Below are 21024 nucleotides of genomic sequence, written 5' to 3' on the forward strand. Positions count from 1 at the left end.
TGCTAGAATCCACAGGATCACGAAGAATCAGATAGGACGAAATGACAAAACAAGAACAGTAGTTACATAACATCTACTCCCAGGTTCAAAATACCTGACAATAAAGCTTTTTATAAAAAAGGGATTGAGCAATTCTAGACCTGTGATTTCACCGGCCAGTCTGCTGTAGAGTGTCCCTCCATTGATGCAGATGGGATACCTAGAAAGCTGCCTGGCTCACAACCTGCTCACAGTTACAAAGGGGATGTGCAGAATTTAAACCCAATCTTCCCAAACTACAAAGTCATCTACTACACTCCGCTGCCTCTCTAAATTAAGTGAGATATTTTGAAAATGGAATGTGTGATGCTCAGGGCTCCCAGGCATAGAAGAAGGGAAACATGTCTTGATGCGTTTTCTCTTTACCCTCTTTTAGACTATCTCACCACCCTATGTTTTCGTTTTATTTAAGGCATGTATTTAATAAGCATCTGGAGACCCACAAATGGCTTACTGGACCTCAAACACCACCACACACCTGGACATCCTGCTCTGGGGTCCAGCCCATCCTTGCTGATGCACCCCATGGCTCACTGGATCTGCACTCTACCCTGACCATCTTCTCGTCCTCCTCTCTGCCTGTTCCTGTATACTTCTGGCTCCTAGACCTCCAGAGACCTTGCCCTGGGTGACTGAATTCTATTGGCTCTTGCCCTGGGGCCTATGCTATCCTGGTTAGTGGGGTTAGCACAGGGCTCACTTAATCTACCTGGCCTCAAACATGCTTCACATCCCACCCTCGCCAACTTCTTGCCTCCCCTCTCCTCCCCTCCCCTCCCCTCTAATCCTTTCCAGCTCTGGATCCTTAATCAAATTAATACTGCCATTGCTACTGAAGAGGATATGCCAATCAACTCCTCTGTGGGCCCATTTACTAGGCCTTTGGCATCACAAACCAAAACACCTGACAGCTATGTATGTTATCTCTCTCTATTAGAATATTAGACTTTGATGCTTGCTTGGATATTTTATTTCCTAGTATTTAGCATGCTGTTTGGCACATAAATGCATTTTCATTCATTCATTTACATATGCAAAGGAGCCTAAAATTTCTCTGAAAGTTTCTTTCCATCTTATTGAGTTCTCAGGCCCTGGAAGCAGAACTATTTTAACCTGTTGACAGTAGCATGGCAGAATGTACAGGATGTTGCACTTGAAGTCAGGGAGGCCTGAATTCAAGTTCTCTCTCTGACACCAGTAATGTGACTCTGGACAAGTCACTTACATGTCTTGTCCTTGTCTGACAGATCAGAAAACTGAGGCTCAGAGTTTTGAGTTATTTGCCTCAGGTCCCAGATGGTAAGTGCAAACCAGGATCATAACCTAGGTATCATGTCTCCTAGACCAGTACTAATTTCATTAAGGGAGTTAACTGAATTCTCCCTCCACTTTTTATTTTTTAACATTTTACTTTCATTAGTATATTTAATATAACTTTATTAGTGTATAATTAATAGCATGACTGTGTAGAAGGGAGTCTTCTACTTGGAGTCAAGAAGGTTCAAATCCCAAATGACTTTTACAAAATGTATGACCAGGGGCCAATTACTTAACCTCCGAGCCTATGGTAACTCCCTAAGATTATTCTATTAGGTTGTCACCATTAATGGTACAGAGGATTTTGACAATAACAAAGCTATGTTTCCTTGACATATAATTAAAGAATACCATGAATTAACATTTCCAATCACAAAGAAAAACAGTAAAAATTACATTTCTAATTACTAGAAAATTAGTTTTGACAAGGGCAATTTCATTCTTATCTAATATAATGCAGAACAAGAAGGCATCATTTAGCACTGAAGTTCCAAAGTGGTAAAAATACCCTTGGACTTCATTAACATGGCTTAATATTAGAGGGTTCTGAGCTGAAAGCTGCCTTCGGAATAACATTGAAATAATTGCAACTCCCTAATGTACTGATGAAATAACCGGAGCTTAGAGAGGTTGCAGGGGATATAAAGAATAAAGCCTGAATTTAAGACCAGCTCTTCTGACTCCCAAGTCCAACAGACTTTCTATTGTACAAACCTGGAAACAAAAACATCCCCTAAAATGTAAAAAAAAAAAAAACCAAACAAACAAAAAACACGTTCCTTCTCTCTTTTCTCTCGGCCCAGATGGCGGCAGCATGGGTAAGTGCTGTGGTCTTCATACTGCTAGAAGACTCCAAAGCCACAGGAGAGACCAAAAGTGGCATGACAAACAATACAAGAAAGCTCATTTGGGCACTGCCTTGAAGGCCAACCCATTTGGAGGAGCATCTCATGCAAAAGGGATTGTCTTGGAAAAAGTTGGTGTGGAAGCCAAGAAGCCCAATTCTGCTATCAGGAAGTACGTGAGTCCAGCTGATTAAGAATGGTAAAAGAAATCACTGCCTTTGTTCCCAATGATGGCTGCTTGAACTTTATTGAGGAAAACGATGAAGTTTTGGTTGCTGGATTTGATCGAAAAGGTCATGATGTTGGTGATATTCCTGGAATCTGATTCAAGGTTGCAAAAGCTACAAATGTTTCTCTTCTGGCCTTGTACAAAGGCAAGAAGAAAAGCCCAAGATCATAAAAATTGTACGATGTCTTTGTCATAGTAAAAACTTATCATGTAAAACAAAACAAAACAAAAATAAAAACAAAACAAAACTCCATATAATGCATTGCTGGCTTATCCTGGTCAGCATTTAAAGTATTAACCTTGTCTCTTAATACCACAGTGCTTCTCTCTATATGCTAAATAATGAAGATAACTGGAGGAATTAATAGTAATTTGGGCTTGTCTATTGTATTTTTTGGTTGGTTGGTTGTCCATCTCAATGGTTCTCAAATTTGGTGGATTTTTTTTTTTTGCCCTAAAATCACTCTGGTGAGAGAGTAGTAGAGGAAGACAGAGAGGAAGATGAAGGAGAGGGGAGAAAAGAAGGGAAGAGGGAAGGGGGAAGAGGAAGGGAGAATGAGAGAGGAGAGGAGAGGAAAAGGGAATGAGAGAGAGAAAGGGAGATAAGGGAGAAGATAGGAGAGAGAGGAAGAGGAGAGCGAAAGAGTGAAAGAAGAGAGAGAGATGGGGGGAAGGGGGAGAGATATAGGGAGGGAGGAGAGAGGGAGATTAGGGAAAAGAGGAGAGAGAGAGAAAAGTGAAGGAGGAAGGGAGAGGGAGAGGGAGAGGGAGAATGTGTGTGCTGGTCTTTGAGCCAGGAAAACTACAGTTGCAGTCCTGCTGGTGACATATACTGTCTGTGTGACTCTGAGTAGGGCATTTAACCTCACAATGCTCTAGGCAATGTAAGCTGCAGGTGTAAACCAGCATTGGTAGAGGTGATTTTCTCGTTTGAGGAAAATGAAACCATAGCCTACTTTTTGAATCCCTCAAACCCAACACAGTGCCTTGCCTGGCACATGGTGAATGCTTAATAAGTACTTCTTGAATTGAATCCTATTTCACTTACTATCTATTGTGACCTTGAGCAAGTCATTTAACTTCGTTGGGTTTCAGTTTCCTCATTTGTAAAAAGAAGAGGTTGGATTAGATTGTCCCTCGAGTTCTTTTCAGTTCAAGAACTATGATCCTAGCAGCCTATGAATTAAGCTGCCTTAAGTAACTCTCTAGGATTGATTCTACTAAATCACAGACAGGATCCCCAACTATATTGTCCATCTCCATTGCTGGAGGGAGGCCACACTCTTGGTAGCCCCCCAAGATCACATATCTTTCTCAAGTTGCTCATTCCAAACTGGCAGTCACATCCAGATGACTTAGAGTTAGAATCAGTAAAATATGTTTTATTATTATTATGTTTCATTTTCTATTAAGGCTGTTTGTATCTTTTCAAGCCCCAAAGACCTATCTCTATTTTGAAATAAATCTGGAAGCTTCTTGCACATAGGAAGAAAAGTTCCTCAGACAGAGTCTGGGGAAAACACAACTCTTTGGTTGCACAGTAGAAGAAGAGACATCAATCATGAAGTTATGTTTATATGTAATTGATGTCTAACCTCTGAGCCTGTCTTACACAGGTCCCTAGAAGTGGGGTGCTTTATCTGGAGTCTGTGAACCTATTTTTTTCAAATTAATAATGGTATTTCAGTATAATTAGTTTTCCTTCTAATTCTACACATTTTATTTTATGCATATTATTCTAAACTATTTTTCATTTTATTTTTATGAGGGTTTTTGGTCAATGTTTTCTTTCATGAAATGACAAATCTGGAAATATGCTTTACATGATTGCACATGTATAACCTATATCAAACTGCTTATTGTCTAAGGGGATGGAGAGGAGGAAGAGGGAGAGAATTTGAAACTCAAAATTAAAAAAAAAGAATTGAAAAATTGTTTTTGTATGCAATTGGGGAAAATAATATATTATTTAAAAAAGGAAAAAAATATGCTGAAAAGGGGGTCATAGACTTCACCAGGCAGTCCAAGTCATCCATGACAGAGACAAGCTAAGAACTCCTGCTCTAAAAGGACAGGGTGAGCTAGACCTGGCTAACTGAGATTTACACAGGTGTGCTTCCTTCCCATAGCTGCTTCCAAGACTCTAGGCAGGGTGACATGATCATTCAGGTATTTGGTAGCACAGGTTGCAACCAAAACCCATTCTTCTGGCCCAGATCATGAGAAATAGCCCAGACTGACACCGATGCTTTGGCTTTATCAGTTGGTATTAAATTGAAAAATGCTAAAGCATAGCATAATCTATATGACCTCCCCAATCCTGAGTCAGGACTTACTCTTTGCCAACCATTCTGGGGCCAAGTCAATAGACCTTCTATACACTGCAGACTATAGCCTGTTCATTAACAATAGACAGTCAAGGCTAGCTGAAAAAGGTAATTACTGCTTATGATGTTTTTCTGCCATAATAGATGGGGCATGAATAAGATATGTATTTTTTGGACATGGACAATGCAGTAATTTGTTTTGCTGGACAATGCATATTATGAGAGTTTTCTTATTATTTGAACGAAGGGGTTCCTGACTCCAGGCCAGGTGCTCTGTCAATTGTGTCACCTACCTACCCACAATGCATGTAGATACACATCAACAATTTAAACAAGGCCTAACCAAGCAGCTAGGTGGCACAGTGGATAGAGTGTCAGACCTGGAATCTTCCTGAGTTCAAATATGGCTTCAGACACTTACTACCTGTGTGACCCTGGTCAAGTCATTTAAACCCATTTTGCCTCAGTTTCTTCATCTATAAAATGAGCTGGAGAAGGAAATGGCAAACCACTCCAGGATCTTTGCCAAGGAAATCATTAATGGGTCCACAAAGAGTCACACATGACTGAAAAACAACTGAACACCACATTGGATGTAACACAAAGTTGTCTCTGTACTGAGTTCAATGTGCAAAATTACCATATTTGGAAGGAAATACATACTTTTCTCCTTTATGATTCAATGTCATTACTTGTTATACAGACTTGGTTATTTGAATAACTATAATATTATTTTAATTAAGGAGAACAAGGTAGCTTCAAGAAGGAGAAAAATCATGATATATGGACTTGATTTATAGCCTCCCCTACATTGGATTTAAAGCACTTGGTCTGACGTTGAAAAAAAAAACAATACTCTGCTTATTATAACGTTTTCAAAATTTGAAAATAGTATTTTTACATGAGAAGGATACCTAGAATATCACAGTTTTGGTATTTCAGAATCATTCTGTTCCGATCAGTAATGAAAACAAAATAAGGCACCCAGTATTCTCACGTAGCTTGGGCATAACATAGAAAATCACCCAGTGCAATAGGAGAGTGTTCTGCAGCTATTATAAGCAATCACTACTATTTATATTTAATAAAAAATGACTACTGGAAGGTGAATGAGAAGCTTAGTAAGGTAATCCTGCTAATAACCAATTACCTAAAACAACTTTCTATGAACTTCAGTGAATAGAGGTGCCTGTTTTTGTCAGAAAGGAGCATTAGATTTGCAACCAGAGAAGACATGGGTTTGAATTTCACTCAGCCTTGCTAAATCCTGCTTGCAAGACCTTGGACAGATAACTTAACCTTTCTAAATATCAACTTTTCATAAACAAAACCAAGAGATTGGCCTGGATGATCTTAGAGGTCCCTTTAGGCCCTCAAATCTCATAAAAATGGCAGAGGGAAGGCAAGGACTCATCTGAGCTCTCCACCAAACCCAACCAAAGACCTTTAAACAGTGCCTTAAAACAAATCCTGGAGTGGCAGAACCCACAAAAGAATGGGGTGAAACAATTTTCTAGCCCAAGACAACTTAAACACTTGGCAGGAAAGGTCTGTCACACTGGGGCGAGAATGGAGTGCAGTCCAGTGCAAGCCATGCCAGTGCAGACCAGACCCCAGCAAACCGGGAGCAGGTTTTGGGAGTGAATGAATCAGCAGTGACAGCAGCTGTTTCCAGAGCTCTCAGCCCACTGATGGTAAGGGGGTCAAACAACTGGTCAGAAGGAGATTTTAGGGGTCTCTTTGCTGGCACTGGGGGCAGGATTCTGTTGCTTTGCCCATACTCAGATCCAGGTCACAGTACTGGGTGGCAGTCCCAGGGAGAAGAGGAGCACTAGTACATCAAAGTTTGCAGCCACGGTGGAGCAGGGACCCTCATCACAGTTTCAGGGCAGAAAAGAGTGCTTTGGGCCACTCACAGGCCACAGCACAAGCCAGGAGAGTAGTAAACACCTCTCCCTAGAACATACCGGTACCTAGAAGTATCTCTGAAAACAGCTACTCAAAACCCCTGAAGCATGGGACAGTGCACCCTCCACCCTGGAAACAGAACTCCACTTTAGCAAAGGGTTAAAAGTCAAGAAATAGGCTGGAAAAATCAGTACACAACAGGAAAAAAATTCTGACTATAGAAAGTTACTATGGTGACAGGGAAAATCAAAACACACTCAGAAGAAGACAGAAAAGTCAAAATTTTTCTTACATACAAAGCCTTCAAGAAAAAATATGAATTGGTCTTAGGCTATGGAAGAGCTCAAAAGGGATTTTGAAAATCAAGCAAGAGAGGTAGAGGAAAAAATGGGGAGAGAAATGAGAGGGATACAAGAAAATCATGAGAAATGAGTCAATAGCTTGGTAAGGGAGGCACTAAAAATATTGAAGAAAATAATACCTTAATAAGAATAGGCCAAATGTTAGAAGAGGGACAAAAATCCAATGAGGAGAAGAATGCTTTGAAAAGTAGAAGTGACCAAATGGAAAAGAGGCACAAAACCTCACTGAAAAAAAAGTAATTCCTTAAAAATTAGAATTGAGCAAGTGGAAGCTGACTCTATGAGACATCAAAGAAACAATAAATGAAAACTAAAAAAAAAATGAAAAAATAGAAGACTATGTGAAATATCTCATTAGGAAAACAACTGACTGGAAAAATAGATCCAGGAGAGATAATTTAAAAATTACTGGACTTCCTGAAAGCCACAATAATAATAAAAGAGCCTCAAAATCATCTTTTAAGAAGTTATCAAGGAAAACTTTCTTGATATCCTAGAACTATAGGATAAAATAGAAATTCAAAGAATCCAGCAATCACCTCCTGAAAGAGATCCCAAAATGAAAACTCCCAGGAATATTATAGCCAAAATTTAGAGCCCCCAGGTCAAGGAGAGAATATTGCAAGCAGCTGGAAAGAAACAATTCAAGTATCGTGGAGCTACAGTCAGGATAACAAAAAATTTAGCAGCTTCTACATTAAAGGATTGGAGGCCTTGGGATATGATTTTTCTGGAGGGCAAAGGAGCTACAATTGCCACCAAGAATCACCTACCCAGCAAAACTGAGTATAATTAATTCCTCAGAAGAAAAAAATGGACATTCAGTGAAATAGGGAACTTTCAAGCATTGTGGATGAAAAGACCTGAGCTGAATAGAAAATTTAACTTCCAAATAAAAGACTGAAAAGAAGCATAAAAAGGTAAACAGAAAGGGAAATCACAAAGGACTTTATAAGGTTTAAATTGTTTACATTCCTACAGGGAAGATGACACTTGTAATTCTTAAGAACTTTCTCATTATTAGGACACTTAGAAGGTTTATTTTTAGACAGAGGGCACAGTTATGAGTTGAATATAATGAGATAGTATCTAAAAAAATAAAGAGGTGAGAAAGAGGAATGTACTGGGAGAAATGGAAAGGGAGAGGTAGAACGGGGTAAATGATCTCACATAAAAGAGGCAAGAAAGAGCTATTACAGTAGAAGGGTAGGTGGTGGGGAAGACTTGAACCTTAGTTTCATCAGAAGTGGCTCAAAGAGAGAACAGCATGGTTGGGATGCTTCTAGAAGGGAGGGCAGATTGGGGGAGGCAATAGTTAGAAGCAAAACATTTCTGAGGAGCAACAGAGTGAAAGTAGAGAGACAACAGAATAAATGGGGGAAATAGAATGGAGGTAAATGCAGTTAGCAGTCATAACTATGAAAAAAAATTGAAGAAAATTTCTCTGAAAAAGGACTCATCTCTCAAATATGAAATGAGTGAAATTTATAAATATAAAAGCCATTCCCCAATTGACAAATGATCAAAAAATATGAACAGTCAGTTTTCAGATAAAGTAATTAAACATATCTATAGCCACATGAAAAAAATACTCTAAATCACTATTGATCAGAGAAATGCAAATTAAAACAATATTGAGGTACTACCTCACACTTATTCGACTGACTAATAGGACAGAAAAGAAGAATGATAAATGTTGGAGGGGATGTGGGAAAACTGAGACACTAATGCACTACTGGTGGAGTTGTGAACTGATTCAACCATTACGTAGAGCAATTTGGAACTATGCCCAAATATTTATAATAGCTCTTTTCTGATGGCAGAGAGGTGGAAATTGAGAGGATGTGCATCAATTGGGGAATGGCTGATGGAATACTATTGTGCTCTCAGAGAAACCTGGGAAGACTTGCATGAACTGATGTGGAGAGAGATGAGTAGAACGAGGAGAACATCATGCATAATAACAGCAGTATTGTAAGATGATTAACTATGAATGACTTAGCTATTCTCAGCAATACAATGATCTAAGACAACTCTGAAGGGCTTATGACGAAAAATGTTATCCACCCCAGAGAAAAACTGATGGAGTCTGAATACAGATAGAAGCGTACATTTTTACTTTTATTAGGTTTTTATTTTGGTCTGTTTTCTTTACAACGTATGACTAATAGGGAAGTATGTTTTGCATGACTACACATGTATAACCTATATCAAATTGCTTGCCTTCTCAATGAGGGTGGTGGGAAGAGAGGGAGAGAATTTGGAACTCAATTTTAAAAACAGGTGTTGGAAATTGTTTTTACATGTAACTGGGGGAAAATAAAATATTAAATTAAAAAAATTAACTTGTCACTAAAGAAGCTGGAAATAGTTCATCTTTAAGTGGTGTATTATATTTTGTTTAAAAGCAAAGGTTAGAAAGTTTCTAGAAATCACATTTCACTTAAACAATTTTCTATAACACTTCCAGTTAGCAATCACTGGAAAATCAATATTGCTCATTTCACAACATATCCCTAGCATTTCAAAGCACTCATTTGACTTGAACATGACTAAAACTAGAGCAAAGATACTGTGACATCACAGGGAATATGGGGAAAATATGAAAAATTTAAATTTTTTTGGTTGTTTTTGTTTTCTATCTTTAGCCATCCTTAGATTTGTTGAAGTTATAGGTATAGGAGAGTTATTTTAAATATGTTATAAAAAACTTACAAACATAACCAGAGTCAAGACTAGACCTAGGCACCAGAGACTATGTCTGGAGGGCCAAGAGGATCACTCTCAAATACTACTTTAATATGCATGGAACATAGATAATCATTTTCCAAGTCAAGGGATATGTGTTTAAAGGAAATGGGTAAAGTGGATGGAGTGACAGATTTGGAATCACGAGGACTAGGGTTTAAAAACTGCCTCAACAACTCAACAATTACTTAGTAGTTGTATACCTGTGGGCAAGTCACCTAATCACCTGGGCCTCAGTTTCTTCATCTATTAAATGGGAATAATAATGTCACCCACATTGCAGGAGTAAGATAAAATACTGAAATACCTTAGATACTGTACTTAAAGTGCTTCGTTAGCCTTAAAATGCTATCCAAATGTCAGCTATTGTTATCATGTGGACAGGGACACACAGAGGGCGGACTTTTAACATGCAGGAGGTACAATTTCAGACTTTGAAAAATGACTTGTTCTACTCTGGATAACTTATTTGAATATTTCCAAATAAAAAAATGGTGTGAGTTTAGTAGGGCTTATTCAATTGGTTCCTTCATTTATGTTGATGTTTTTAAGAATAATTATTCCCTCCAACGTCCAGAGAAGTGCATTCTATATTGATTATTTTTAAGAATAATTATTCCCTCCAATGTCCAGAGAAGTGTACCTTAGAGTGACCTGGACATAATTCTGAATTATCAAAGAAGAGCATGAGTCATAGCATATTCTACTAAATTGAAAAGGTTTTGAATACATGGCCAGTGATATATTATGTCTGCTGACAAGCACAGAGTGATTCCTCACCAGAAGCTGATGATCTATTTGTCCATGGTGACTAATGAAATACACAAATACAAAATGGCTCTTTTCCATTTCTGCAGTGCTGGCAATGGAGTGGCAGAAAAGGGAGCAGAAGGTAGTAACAATCATACATTTGTCACAATCTACAAACATTAATTTAACTGTTGGTACTCAAAATATGAGACATTTCCCAAACACCAATGAATTATTCCACTACTAGAGGAATTTATCCCTATTCATATGGACCTTCTTGCTATAAGTGAAGCCAGAAATAAAAAAGAAATTGTAACTAAGCTGAAGGACAGAGCAACATTTCTCTTTGGAGAAGAGAAGGTTTGCCCCAACCTAGTCCCTTGAGGGCAGGGATTGTTTTGTATCTCCAGAGCCCAGCATAGTGCCTGGTAAATAATAAGTGCTTAATAAATGCCATTTTTTGGTTAAACAAGTGACATCATTTTATAGGATAAGTGATGGTTTCACGTTACAGTGACAGCCATTATTTGTTCTTCAAACAAATTTTGTCTTCCTTTGTCCTGTGTTCTTGAAGAGGACCAATGACATCAGGAAGGTGATGTCTTGACATGCAATTGAATTAGATTTAAGAAAGTCACCAGCCTCACGCTCTCTCCTTCAGAGCTCATGATGACAAGTCATTTGTTCTGGCAAAACAGAGAGAGGCTGGCCAGTTCAGCACCAAGGCTGTGGATAGCACTGAATCTCTAGCAGCCAAGCAGTGTTAAGAAAACTTTTTTTTCCCCTGGGAGTTTGGGCAGCTATTAACAAGCATATTTGAGTAGGAAGAAGACCCATGACCTTGGAAAGTTGTCTACATAGTCTGTACAACTTTATTTTCCGCTCTAACAGAATTATGGTTTTAAAATGCTGGTGTGACCTCTTCAGTTGAACTCCAACACAGAAAGCAGGAATGAATAGTGAACAGTGCCTATTGTGAATCTATTTTTCTTTTTTAAGATTTCCCAGGCTGTTTGTATATTTTCAAGCTCCAAAGACCTAGTCTTCAGTAGCTTATAACAATGGTTGTTAACCTAGAACATTCTTTTGCATAGGAATTAAACTGTATTTCATGTTGGACCATTGATACAGATGCCCCATTGCTCTGGACAGTAGCCTCCTAGTTTAAATTCTTTTCTGTTGGAATCAATACTACTCTGGTGAGTGCCTATGAGAACCAAAACTCAATCCCAGTATGCAATTGAAGCTTAGTTTATTTCCAAACAATGCTGTCTTTTCAGTGTCTCCAGTTTCTCCTCCCCGATTTCTAGTTTGATTGATTTCTCCTCCTGGCTACCCTCTTGGCACATCTGTTTTCATTTCAGCGATAGTACAAGGTGATTTATCTCCTTGTATGACAGTTGCTTTCCCCTCTAAAACACGGTAAAGTTCAATCAAGGTAAATAGGAAAGAATTAGAAGAAAGGGTTAAAGCAAGAAGGTAGAGACTTTCTCCCTTCCTGATTCGACTCCTCATGGCTGTCAGGGCAGGATGTGATCACATGGAAAACAATGTATGGTGCAACTATAGAACTCACCTTCAGGTTCTAATTTTGGTCCCTTTCCCAGATCCATCTTCTCAGTGGAGTGGGGAAGGAGTTGGAAACTAGAAAAGGGAAAGTTTTGGAGCAACCACTGTGGAAAATGTGATAGCGAGTCTCTTCTCATGTGTTTGGGGTTTTTTTCTGAGAGGGGGGGATGAGGACTGTTTTTCTTCACTTGATGGGCTGAAAAGGCAGAGATTCTGCTTTCTGTGTGCTTCTTTTCTGGTATCTGGAGATGTAGAGAATAGCTCCTCTGAGGCCAGAAGTAGCTAAAAGTATACTCCTCTAGTAACAGAAGACAGATCAATAGTCTTATGAAGTTCAGAATATTATGGCCTGATGGAAGAGGTCCTGGCATTAGCATCCAGAGAGATATAGGTTTAACACCTGCCTCTGGTGCCATGTGACCTTGGAAAAGTCACAGGATTATAAATTTAGAAGGGACATTAGAATCCACACCCTCATTTTATAGGAGAGGAAACTGAGATTAAATGATTTGTTCATGGTCACACAATTAATAAGTATCTGAGGCAGGACTTGAAATCAAATCTTCCTGATTCCAAATTCTGAACTCTATCCACTATCTACTACACTATGCTGCAGCTTGACTCAAGTGCTAATATACTCGTAAATAATCATATTTGTCATTCTATCTTGAGAAGTAACCACTTCTGCTGCCTTCCTATCCTTGGTTAAAAAACAAGCAAGAAATTCTGATTTCTTCACATAAAAAGTATTTTTGTATAATAGTGAAAGCCCAATTGGACTGAGATGGCTCCAGAGGAGAAAGTGAGGTTGGTGATTTTGTACAGCCCTCCAATTCACTTGGTGTCATGGTCCTCTTTGAGAATGAAAAACAGACAGCAGCAGCAAAAACCCAGTTGAAGCTACTGGTACCCATCAAGTCATGTTAACAGGATTTTACTGAGCCAGTCTCTAACCTGAGAATGACAAAACACCAGGCCAGAAACAGAGTGCCAGTAATCAGGTAGCCATTTAATTAATTTCATTGTGAGGAACAGATTTGCAAATTGGGAATTCTCCTGATCAGAATTCAGCCTTGCTGAAGTGAAGACAGAGCTTATATACATAAATCACAAGTGGGAAGGGAGGGGGGAAGGTGTATTATAATCATTCCCAGGGGCACAGTGATTTCCCACAACAAACCCACAAATGGAAGATAATACAACAATTCTGGAGTCCTTTGGGAGCAATACTGCTCAAGTCCTTGGGAGTCATTACTTAGTGGGTCACAGGACCAGAGTACTATGATGGGGACAGGTTCTACAATCTTTGATTCCTTTCATTTCAGGTATGCAGTCAGAAGGATGCCAGTGATCGTGAGCCTTGTCAAGGTTTGATTGATCATTTCAAGCTACATTGTGAGTCTGACTTACAAGCTGGAAAAGGCAATTCTGCAAAATCTAATCTATTAGTATATTCATGTCACATATGATGTTGATTATTATAAAAATTAGAATTGCTTCCACAGTAACAAAGTATTATTTCATAGAATCTCATAACTGGAAGCCATCTCTGAGGTCAGCTTTTTCCCACATGGGAATCCAAGTGGGGTGGAGGAAGATGGAGGAGTGAGCAAGGGATTTGAGGATGGAAGATTGTGTACCATTAAAATGGTTGACTTATTAGGTCAAGATAGGGTAGGAAAAAAAGAAGCCTGGGCAAGACTGCTGAAGAATGAGAATAGGAAGGAATGGAAAGTCTGAGGTTCTTGAGGAGGAAGAAAAGTAATGGAGATGTAGGCAAGGGTCATGGTTTATTATTTTAGAAGTGATGGTGAGGTTGCTGGATGAAAGGAAAAACAATTGGCAGAGGTTGGTATAGGCAGCTTTTGTGAACCTCAAAGAAGAAGTGATTGCTAAATGATGGCGACACAGCAAGAATCTGTAGACTCCTCTTTCAAGACCTTTGAGATGTGGGGTATAGGCAATGGACTGGTCAATGTTGTACAGGCCTTTCAGAGATATGGAGTCCTCAGGGAGAAAGGAGACTTGGAAAGAATGAAATTCAGATAAGAAATTACCCCCATGACTTTTAGGAAGGTTTTCACTACAAAGTGACAATAGGTGAGAAGGTTAGAGTCCAGTGAATTCATGTGTGAGGAAGTATCTTTAAAGGAGAAGAGAAAAGGTAATTTTATGCATTGATGGATTCTGAATTAGATTTAAACTCACAGGGAAAAGATTTAGACATCTATGTCAGTAGCTAAATCCTCAATGGTTGCCAAGGATAAATAGACTGTTAGAGTTTCTATTAAATTTTTGATGAAAATATATTAAACACACACATACAGTGATGACATGGCTGTCTATTGAGAGAGTTTGTGCATTTTTCTATTGAAGTAATCAACAGGGTTGGTTTTTAGAAATGCAGCTCCATGGCAAAGGCCTGCCCATGGAGATCACAGCAAATACGGTGCTCTAGCATTGTCCTAACTGACCCTGCTTTTTCTCAGGCCTGGTGCCTGTGACCAGATGGATAAAGAGACGTAATAGGAGTTAAATATGAACCAGGGGTGGCCCAAAGGCCACAGCATGGCTTGAAGCTTCTATTTCTTTGTATCCTGTAGTGACTTTTACGTTGCTAGAAAAGCTAAAATATAATAGTCATAATAACATAATAATGTGAACAGCCTGTGAGTTAGATGATGCAAATATTGAGACTCAGAGAGGCAAAATAATTAGTCCAAGGCCATACATCTAGGAAACAACAGAGCCAAGATCTGAACCTAGGGCTAAGGTTAATACATTTTTGTCCTATATGTATCATCTTTCTCATTAAAATGTAAACTCCTTCAGAGTGTGTGTGTGTGTGTGTGTGTGTGTGTATGGGGTGGTAGGAGAGAGAGGAGATAAATGTTAGATGGTACAGTGGCTACAGTGCTGTGCCACAAATCAGGAAGAGTTGGGTTCAAATCCAGCCTTAGACACTAGCTGTGCGTAAGGGCAAGCAAAGTGGGACTTTCAGTTGTCTTTTGTTTTGGAGGGCTTCTCAGAACTAAGGCAATCAAGTGCCTTTGATTGAGTCTTGCCTTTGTTTGTAGGAAGGCCCACACCCTTTTGCTAGTTAGGTCATGAGAGGTGTGAAACCCTTAAGAGTTGTGAAACCCTCGAGAAGTGCGAAACTCTTGAGAGGTGTGTAGTGCTCTGACCCTGAAGAAGTGTATATATACTCTGAGGTTAGTATTTTGTTTGGGGGCACACTCATTGAAAGAGTGTTGGTGATAAGACTCTGGGAAGCAGTTGAAGCAGCCCCCCATGTCCCCTGGGCCTTGAAAACCAGATGTTGGTGCTTCTCTCTGGTAACTATACATATATATATATGTATATGTATATGTATATATATGTGTGTGTATATATATACATATATGTGTGTGTGTGTATACATATATATGTATATATATATATAATTGTGATTTGGAGAGACAGATAAAACCCTGTCTGTTGATAAATTTCTGTTAATTTCCGTTTGTATTTGCTCTGAAGTTCATGGTGGTGGCTTTTCCCCCCAACTAAGTGAATGATATTATGTATGTTTAACTGAAGTGAGATTGTAAAGCCCTAAAGTTGCTTTCCTTAGAAAAGCAGATCAAAGAACCCGAGCTAGCAGCCCTCCTGTGTGCTCTTGTTGTTGGCCTTTCACCTCCACAGCAGCTGCTAGCAACACTGTTGTTACACTAAGCGACCCCAAACAAGTCACTTAACCTTTGGTTGCCTCAGTTTATCTATCTGTAAAATGGAAATAATAGTGCCTACCTCCCACGGTTGTTGTGAAGATCAAATGACATTCTAATTGTGAAGCATTAAGCATAGTCCCTAGCACGTAGTAAGCACTATATAAATGTTAGCTATTATTATTAAATGCTTCATTGAAAAAATAAAATTTAAAAGGATGAATACCTTCAAAAAGAATGTAAACTCCTTGAGAGCAAGGACTACGTATTATACTGTATTTCTATTTCCAACACTTAGCATGGCATTCAGCACATAGTAAGCTCTTAATAAGTACTTCTCATTCATTCATTCATATCCCATAAGTGCCAAGAATAGTGATGAAAATAGAGGGAAAAGGTTTAATCACGTCAAAAGTTCCTCCAACAGTGACACAATCTACTCTGGAAAATGAAGACTGGCAGCAAAGAATTCTTGAGATTATGTTAACCAAATGATTTACCCTGAGTCAGAATGTGCTGAAAACATTACAGTTAGAAAAAGTAGATTCTCCAGGGAGCCCTTTTTTGGAAGGGCAAGAAAAACGTTCATCAGTCAGAATGCTGTGTGGAAGCTAGATGTACGAAGGTTACAGATCATCAAACTGTTCTCCTTCAATGGTTTCTATAGTAATTAATAGGCTTTTGCCCATCTGGGAATTGCTTGTTCTTTCAACCAACTGCGTGCATGTGTGCATGCCTGAGTGTGTGTATGTGTCTGTCTGTGTGTGTGCCTGGTCCAGAGAAGACAAAAGAACTAAAAAAGAATTTTTATTTTAAGAATGACATAGCTTTGATTATGTTTTTTTCTACATCAGTAGGTGACAATGTGGTAAAGCAGAAGACCAATGGACTATGAGTCAAGAGAAACTATTTTTTAAAATTTTGATTTATTTTATTTGACACTTAAATCTTGGCTCTGCCATTTACTACTAGCCAGGTTAGTCAATAAACATTTATTAAATGTTATTAAACCTGTGCCAGGCATTGTGCGAAGCACTAAGGATACAAAGAAAGACAAGAAGATAGACCCTCATCTTGTACAGCTTGAAATGTAATTGGGGCAACAATACATTAGAAACTATGTACAAACAAGCTATATACAGGATACTTTGGGGGTAATCTCTGAGGAGGGTTCTGCCATTTACTGCTAGCTCTATGACATTGTGCAAGTCATTTAACATCTGTGAACCTCAGCTTTTCTTCTTAAGAACAGTGATATTTCTTGCCTCATCTATCTGAAAAGGATGCTGCAAACCTAAATACACCATGGGAATGCTAAGATTGTTATTATTCTCATTGTGAGTCTCATGTTCTTATCTATTCCAGTTAATCTACTCATTCATCTGAATAAATATTCATTAAGCATCCTCAAAGGGGACCTGGGTTTATATCCTACATCTGATGCTTACTACTTATGTGACCCTTGGAAAACCATTTAGCCCCTTCAATTTCTCATCAGTAAAATAAGGAGTTGGACTAGATATCCTTTGATTGTCTGTGCAAGGCGCTGTGCTTGGTGCTAGAAGTATCCAAACTACTGTCTTGGCTCTCAAAAAGTCTATACTCTCCTGGAGGAAATAATATGTGAATACAAATAACTATGATGCAGATTTGAATATCCAAGGAGTACAAAGTGCTACAAGATCAATGAGGACCAAATTACTTCTAGCTAGAAGGATAAGGAAGCCCATTCATGAACCAGGGATATTTATCCTTTCTTACAATGGCTGCAATCTATGTAAACAGGGGGAGGATCTCTGACTTCATCAGCATGGAAAACTACTAGTATGAGATTCCATCCTTGTACATAAGTCATGACCCATGTATAACTCAGTGGATAAGTCCTAGGTAGCTGCCTGAGGCTCAGAAACATAAACATCTGTGTGACTTATCCAGACTCATAACTTATAAATGTCAGAGGTGGGTTATGAATGCAAGTATTCCTGACTCGAAGCCCAGCACACTGACCCCTAGGTATATGGACACTATGGCATGTGAAAAAACTGGTTTAGCCTTTCCAATGCAGTCAGTGTTGGCTCTACCAAAGTTGAGAAACCGAGATGATCAAACAAAGGAAGTAAACATTTACTGAGCTCCTCCTATGTGCCAGGCACTGTACTAAGCACTTTACAATGATTATCTCCTTTAATCCTCATGACAACTTTGGGTTTATTATAGCCATTGTATAGTTGGGGAAACTGAGGCAGAAGTTAAGTGACTTCCAGGGCCATATAAGTAGTGAGCCCTCTGAGGACTCTAGGCACAACTTTTTGTCCACTGGGCTACAACGCTGCCTTTGGGTAGCTGCCAAAGAATTGACAAGGCAATAAAAAATAAAAACCAAAAAAACCCAGTAATCATGCCATCAAATCTGGCAAAACTCTTCTGATTTGTGACGTATCCCAATAAGCCGGTCTGAGTTTCCCAGGATGATGGAGGCACAAAAAAGTCACTTTAGCCATAGTGGGAGAGGAAACTGTCATAAGACAGACCCATGTAGTCCTCTCCTCCTATCATCAGTCCCAAGAGCCATGGCTACATCCATCCCCTTACAAAATGTGGTGCCACCAATATCACGAACCTTATGCTCATCGATGATAACAATGAGCACACCTACCATTACAGCCATTCTGTATATTAGTAGCTGTGACTGTCAACTCCTTTCCAAATGGCCCCTTTGTGATCAATGAAGATCCGACAACAATGATCTTCCTGCTGTTATTACCCTATTTCTCTACTCTGTGCCTTGTTACTGGCTCTTTCCCATGCCTGGAATCCTCTCTCTCCTCACTTCCAACTTAGACCTTCTTTGCTTCTCTTCTCCATATTCAGTTTACAATTTTTCCCCTCCCCACCCCCGATGCTGGTACCATGCCTCTGAGATTGCCTCCCATTTACACTGTACGTATTTTGTATGAACGTGGTTGTTCCCATGTGATCTCTCATTAGGAATGTGAACTCCTGGAAGGGAGGGACCTTTCTTTTTTTTTGGGGGGGAGGGGTTAGGTAGCTTTCTTTATATCCCCAGAGCTTAACATAGTGCCTGGAAGACAGTAAGCACCTAATAAATGCTTTGTGGCTGACTACGCTAACTACATGTAAGAATGGACATCAGAGCCATAAAACTGTCTCATTTTTGATATGTAATGATTTGAAGCATAAGAAGGAAAATGTTTGGGTGAAGATTACAACAATTAGAGTTCACTTCTAATCTCATGCTTGATTTATTTCAGTTCAACACAATTCAATTCAATAAATATTGATAACCAATGATTATGTGAAAAGCTTTGGCCTAGGCTCAGACGATGATAAACAACAGCATCCTTACCCATAAAGAAATGGCCATTTTGTTTGGTCGAAGAATGTGAAGGAAGTACAGAAATAAATATTATATACATTAGAATATCATTAAAATGTAATGAGAAAGAGTCCTCTAAATCTTATCTGACACAAAGCTACCATGCTACTCTCTCTCCATCTTTGTGTCATGCCACCATTTACATACCCTTCCCTGTCTTCCATATGCCTTTCCCTTCTCCCTCAATTGTGGAAATGGTAATCAAATCAACATTTTGCCATTCCTAAAGCCAACATATCGATTAATAATTGCCCTATGGCTTTACTCAATGTTCCTGAGACTTCCCAGTCTAATACCTACCACCATGGCCACCATTCCCCTATATATGTTTTTGACCCTTATAGGATTATAATAAGATCTTTGGAGACAGGGACTATATAGTTTTTTATATTTGTATATCTAGTGCTTAGCATTTGCAGAGCCCTGATTCACTTAAATCCAATTCATGGGCAAGTCATGGCATCACCTTCCTGAGGTCATTGGTTCTCCTCAGGAAGGACAAATAATAACAATGGTGCCTGGCACGTAAGTGCTTAGTAAATGCTTTTTCATTCGTTCATTCAAAGGATGGTAACCTCTCTCTGGGGAAATCAGAGCAGATGCCATAGAGAAGGAGGAACTTGAAGTGGGTCTCAAAGGGACAAAAGGTTGTTAACTGGTGGGGATAATAATGGTTCACATTGTATACCAGTTTATGCTTAACAAAGCACTTTCCACAGAAAAGCCACAGGAGACAGGTTTTGCCAATAGTATTATCCTTATTTTAAAGTTTAGAAACTTAAAACTAGAGAGATGAAATGACAGCTTTCTAGGGTCACTCAGCTATCAAGTAGGAAAGCCAGGATTTGAACTCAGATCTTTTGACTCCAGGTTCAGTGGACTCTTTTTGTTTGTTTTATTATTATTATTTTAAACTCTTATTTATTTTATTCTGAACTTCAGAACTAAAACAAGTATTTCCATAATATGGCAGAATATTTTTTCAAAGAAAGATGATTGCACATGAAACTGCAAGTCTATTATGTACAACTTACTATTCCTTTTAAATATATAATAATTATGTAACTTTCTTTTTTCCCCCCTTTTTTATTCCCTTCCCCTGTATCAGTAAGGCAAGTGTCACAATATCGATGGTGACCATGAATGTTCCTGTATAGTTCTGTATTGCAGAACATAAAAGACTCTCTATATAGAGGGCAGAATAAGTAAAACATTTACTCAGACACCAGAGGATCAAATCCCAAAACCAATAACTCCAATTCGACATAGCAGCAATTACATCTCCAAGCCAGCAAGTCTACTTCATTATAACGGTAAAGAATTTAAAACATAATATCATAGTAGAGAGCCAAGCCATCCCATAACTTTTGTATTGGGGATCCTTGAAGAGTTTGGCCTTTGTTCCTTTGATTAATTCAGTGTTTTTGATTGAGTCTTACTAGGTGCTAAGCCCTAGGCCCAAACCCCTATCTAGGTGCTAAGCCTATGTGGATGTGAATTGGTAACTAAGATGGGGCTCCAGGTAGGGCCAATGAAGGGAGGTGCTAACACCAAAGCCAATCATAGGAGTCTAAGTTCTGGTCGCTCAGATGACATTTGATGATATCTGAAACTGTATAAAAAGGGAGAGCAGAGCTATTTGCTTAAGGCTCTCACTCCTGAAGGCATGGGACTCTGGGCAACCACTGTAAGGGCCTTCCGGCTGAACTCAGATGTTGATGATATTCTTGGTAACTATGAATTGTATTTGGTCTGTTTGTAATTTGTTTGTATTTGCTCTGAAGTTCAGGGTGCTGGCTTTTCCCCCTGAACTAAGTGAATGATAT

The 21024-nt window shown here is 38.9% G+C and overlaps 1 pseudogene; it reads left to right on the top strand.

The window, feature by feature from the left end:
- Window positions 1-1321: 1321 nt before the first annotated feature.
- Window positions 1322-2637, top strand: LOC118855324 (annotated as a pseudogene).
- Window positions 2638-21024: the final 18387 nt, after the last annotated feature.

The sequence above is a fragment of the Trichosurus vulpecula genome, chromosome 6 (genome assembly GCF_011100635.1).
Source record: "Trichosurus vulpecula isolate mTriVul1 chromosome 6, mTriVul1.pri, whole genome shotgun sequence".
NCBI classification, from domain to species: domain Eukaryota; kingdom Metazoa; phylum Chordata; class Mammalia; order Diprotodontia; family Phalangeridae; genus Trichosurus; species Trichosurus vulpecula.